Consider the following 5,744-nt stretch of genomic DNA (forward strand, 5'->3'; position numbering starts at 1 on the left):
GGGAATTGTATACTAATGAAGGAATTTTTTTTCCTTTTCTTTTTCTTTTCGGAGAGGGGAGCGAACTGGTGGGGAAGGGTGGGCAGGGAGAAAAGTGTGGCAATGAATGAATGGAAATCCAAAACCTCTGTAAATGTCTATTAAAATTAATAAAAAATAAATAAAAAACTAAAAAAGTAAAAGCTGGTTTTAGAAGAGTCCGTGGCACAAGGGATACCATTGGTGATTTCAGATGATGAATCCTGGCTGAAAGCAGAGAATATCAGAAGAACATATATTTGTGTTTTATTGACTTTGCAAAGGCATTTGACTGAGTGGAACATAATAAATTATGGCTCACAATGATAAGATTGGGAACCGCAGGACACTCGATTGTGCTCATTATACCTAGACTAAGAAGCTTTTGGGTGAATAGAGCAAGGGAACACTACATGGTTTAAGATCAGGAAGGATGTGCATCAGGGTTGTATACTTTCTTCATGCCTATTCAATCTTTATGTTGCGCAAATAATTCATGAAAACTGGATTCTATGAAGAGGAGTGTGGCATCAGGTTTGGAGGAGGACTCATCAACAATCTTTGTTATGCTGATGACACAACTTTGCTTGCTGAAAGTGAGGAGGATATGAAACACAAGCTAACTTTGGTATGGGTTACATCTCAAAAAGATCATCTCAAGAAGACAAAAGTCTCAATAGGGGCCCAACACCCAAAATTATGATAAATGGAGAAAAGACTCACACTGTTAATGATTTCATCTTGCTTGGATCTACAATCAACATTGTTGGTACCAGCAGTCAGAAAATCAGGAGTTGTATTGCATTGGGCAAGTCTATTGTCAGGGACACTCCATAAAATTAAAGACCAATGATGTCAGTTTGAAGACTAAAGTACTTCTGATTCAGTCTATGGTCTTCCAATCACCTGCAAGCATCAGAGAGCTGGACAATGAATAAGGTTAATAGAAGAAATTGATGCCTTTGAGTTGTGGTGCTGGAGAAGAGTACTGAATAAATATGTACTGCAATGAGAGTGCTCCTTGGAGGTGAGGATGATGAAGCTTTTTCATACTTTGGACATGTAGCTAAGTGAGGTTATTCCTTGAAAAGTGACATCATGCTTGGAAAGATGGAGGGTCAGCCAAGAGGAAGACCCCCAAGGAGATAGATTGACATGGTGACTTCAGCAATGGGTTCTAGTGTCTCAGAGATGGTGAGGATGGCACAGAACAGGGCAGGTTTCAAGGTTGACTGTTCATAGGGTCGCCACGAGTCTTACTGAACTCAATGGCACCTAACAACAATGATAAAAAGGACCTTGGTGTCTCACAGTCCTAACATGTGCAGTAAACATTGTTCCCTAAAACAATGTATTTAGCATTTTAGGTGTGTGAGGGACTCATCAAACAACCAGCGACATCAAGAACAACTTACCAGAAAGAGAATTTCCCATTAAGGTTTGAATTCCCTGAGACGTCGTCCCATTGGCCCAGATTCAAGTCCTAAAGCGTGTCCAAACAAGGGAGCAAGCTATTGTTTGGATATTCCTACTGCTTCATGGCGTAGGGTCCTCTCCATCCCTTTTGTTTCCGAGTAGAGTGACCTATTTGTCTCTCTGGAAAGAACTTTTGCTGATAAACTACTCCTTATTTTCACCATCACTCCTGTTTCACCTTTCTTCCTGGCAAGCCAGACATCCCTAACCTTAGTGGTCATTGAGTTTCCAGGCTTGCAACAAGGGCTCAGCCCATGTTAGGTCTTCTTCCTCTCTCTTTTCTTTCTCTCTGCTCAACAAATTCTTTGAGCAAACATGAGGGCCAGAGAAGAACACACACCAAGCAAGCCAACTAACCAATGGCTCTTTTAAGACCCACCACATTTGCTGTACACTGTGCTACTTTTGTAGCACAAGTGGTGTCCTTTCTGGCCAAGAACATGGAATTCCTAGTGGTAACACCACCATCATGATATCTGTCATGCTTGAGCCCATTGTTTCAGTCATTGCGTCAATCTATAGTTGAGGGTTGTCTTATTTTTCTAAGACCCTGTACCTTTCCCAGCATGATACCGTTTTCAAAGGACTGGTCCCTCCTGGCAATGTACCCAAAGCATATGAGTCCTTTAGCATATCTAATACTCTTAGTATATCCAATACTCTTTAGTATATCCAATACTCTTCTCCCACACCACCATTCAAAGGCGTCAAGTCTTCTTTCATTGTCCTTATTTCATCATTCTTATTCATTGTCCAACTTTCAAATGCATATAAAGAAATTGAAATACTTTGATTTGAATCAGGTGTGCCTTAGTGTTGAAACTGATATTTTAATATACAAGAGAGCTTTGTTGTTATTGTTGTTATGTCCTGTTGAGTTGCCTGCGACTCATAGCGACCCTATATACAACAGCCCTAAACCCTTCTCTATCCTGTGCCAATCTCATTGTCTCTGACATACCTACCTCATTACCACAGCCACTGAATCAATCCATCTCATAAAGGGTCTTCCTCTCCTGCACTGCCCATCCACCCTCTCAAGTATGACATCCCTCTCTAAAGACTAGTCCCCCCTTGCAACATGTCCAAAGCATGTCAGATGAAGCTTCAGAATCCTTGACTCCTAGGAGCAGTCTGGTTTCACCCTCTCCAGGACAAACCTGTTCATTCTCTTAGCAGTCTATGGTAAATTCAATACTCTTCTCCAAACACCACAGCTCAAAGGCATCAATTCTCTTTCTATCACCCCTAGTCAATGCCCAGCTCTCTAATGCATAGCAAGTGATTGCAAAGACGATGGTCTGTATCAGGCACACCTTAGTCTCCAGACTGACACTGTTGCTCTTCAGTACTTTAGAAAGGTCTCTAACCACAGGCTTTCCCATCACAATATATCTTTTAATTTCCTGGCTGCTGGTGCCAAGAGTGTTGATTGTAGAGCCAAGCAAAATAGAGCTGTTAACAATCTCAATCTCTTCACCATCCATCATGATACTGCCAATAGGCCTAGGGGTGAGAATCTTTGTGGGGTTTTTTTGTGTTGGTTTTTTTTTAAAATATGAGCTTCAATCCATACTGAAGGCTGTGGTCCCTGACCTTCCATAGCAAGCACTTCAGATCCTCCTCAGTTTCAGCAAACAGCATTGTGTCATCTGCATAACGCAGATTGTTGATGAGTCTTCCTCCAATTCTGATGCCACATTTCTCCACATAGAGCCCAGCTTCATGGACAATCTGTTCGGCATAAAGATTGAAAAGGTATGGAGATAAGACACATTCCTGGCATAGACCCGTCTCATTTTTGAACCATACAGTTTCCTTGCTCTGTTCTGACGACTGCCTCCTGGTCCAAGTATAGGTTTCACATTAGCACGATCAAGTGTTCTGTGATTCCCATTCTTAGAGTTAGCCACAGTTTGTTGTGATCCACACAGCAAATGCCTTTGCATAGTCAATGAAACACAGAAAGACATTCCTCTGGTACTCCCTGCTTTCTGCCAAGATCCATCTAACATTAGCTACAATATCCCTAATACCATGACCACTTCTAAACCCAGTCTGCATTTCTGATAGTTCTCTGCTGGTGTCCTGTTCCAATCATTATAGAAAAGTAATATTTCTTTAATAATATTTTAAAAAGAAGAAGTGTCCTTTTTGTATAGACAGACAATTTTAAAGAAAACTTCTGTATTATTTTAAAATTCTTTAACTGTTGGAGTTTCTTATCCACTCTGCAATTTATAGCTGAGAGTCAGTTCCTTCTATTAACATAATAATAGAACTTTCTGACCTTGTATCAAAGATGACCTTTCCAATAAACAAAAAGGAAAAATTTAATTGTTTTATATTTTAACTGAATTATGCCTAAGTTTACTTTGAATCACAGACTTTATTTTACCATCTCCTTTCAAGATTTATATGATAGACTGTAAACATGGAGTTCCCAAAGCCGTGTGAGATCTGTTCTAAGGCCGCATAGAGGGAGGAAGAAAGCAATCCTGACAGGCAGAGAAGAGAGACACCAAGGGACCTTGGAACCCTCCGCCCACATATTCAGGTAAACGTGGAGTCCCCAAAACTGTGCGAGATCCATTCAGGCCTGAGAGCCACAGGCCCGAGGACCAAGAAAAACCTGTCTACACACCAGTTTTAGAGGATATATCAGCTTTGCTTGGAAAGCATTGCCACTGAACTTAAGAGACACTGGTCACAGCATAAGAAAGTGTCAGAGGACAACGTATGTGGAATCACAGAAGCCAAGGAAGCTTCAGATATATCAGATCAAGGACGGGACAATGGAAGATGGATGTTGAAGGGAGTGGGTAGAAGTGGATGGGTATCCTGGCAGATGGAGGAGCAGGGAAATAAGTGAGTAAATACACCTGTGCCAAGGGCAGGGACAACACTGATATGAATGGTTAACTCCACAATAAGGGATATATCTTTCACTTTTCTGTAAAATGCTGGTCTCTCTGATACATCTCTAAATCTGAACATTCAGATTAAGACAGGCTAGGAAGAAGGATTGGCCATCCACTTCTGAAATAGCAGGCCTCCAAAAACCCTATGTACAACAGAATACATGTAGATAACAGAAAGGGCAACTGAAGTTGAGCTTTCAGATATGGAAATACAAAGGAAGAGGAACAGTTGTAAGCAGACACTGGTGAGAACAATGAATGAAGGAAAATTAGATATTGTTAAGGAAGAAATGAAACGCATAAATATTGACATACTATGCATTGGGGAGATGAGATGGACTGGCATGGGGAATTTTGAGTCAGATGATCATATGATATATTACTCTGGAGATGAAAAGGTGAGGAAAAATGGAGTTGCTTTCATAGTTAAGAAAGTCATTGCTAGATCCATCTTGAAGTACAATATAGTGAGTGACAGGATAATATCCATATGCACACAAGGAAGGCCAGTGAATACTACTATCATTGAGATATATGCACCAACAACCAGAGCCAAGGAAGAGGAAATAGAAAAATTTTACCAACTTTTACAGTCGGAGATCGATCAAACTTGCAATCAAGATGCATTGATAATAATGGGTGACTGGAATGCAAAAGTTGGGAACAGAGAAGGAGATTCAGTAGTTGGAAAACATGGACTCAGTGACAGAAATGGAGCTGGAGAGAGAAAGAATTTTGCATGACTTATTCATTGCAAATATGTTTTTTAAGAGACATTAACGCAGGTTATATACATGGATTTCACTGCAGAAAGAACTGCTGGAGAAGCTCAATATCAGCTGTGAAAACTAGGCCAGGAGCCAATCGTGGAAGAGACCACCAACTCCTCATATGCAAGTTCAAGCTGAAGCTGAGGAAAATTAAACCAAGTCCACGGGAACCAAACTATGACTTTGAGTCTATCCCACCTGAATTTCAGAACCAGCTCAGGGACAAGTTTGAGGCCTTGAACACTAAAGAGAGAAGACCAGATGAGTTTTGGGAGGATATCAAGGGTATAATCCAGGAAGAGTGCAAAAGGTCATTACAAAGACAGAAGAGGAAGAGTAGACCAAAATGGATGTCAGAAGAGACTCTGAAAATTGCACTGGAGCTCAGAGAAGCCAAAGCACAAAGAAGAACTCAAGATACTAAAGAGTTGAATAGAAGATTTCAAAAGGCAGCGTGGGATGACAAAGTAAAATATTACAATGAAATGTGCAAGGAGTTGGAGTCAGAAAATCAAAAGCTCAGCATTTCTTAAGCTCAAGGAACTGAAGAACAAATTCA

Source organism: Elephantulus edwardii, unplaced genomic scaffold (genome assembly GCF_000299155.1).
Source record: "Elephantulus edwardii isolate Elephantulus edwardi_28Jun2011 unplaced genomic scaffold, EleEdw1.0 scaffold00097, whole genome shotgun sequence".
In the NCBI taxonomy this organism is placed as follows: Eukaryota; Metazoa; Chordata; class Mammalia; order Macroscelidea; family Macroscelididae; genus Elephantulus; species Elephantulus edwardii.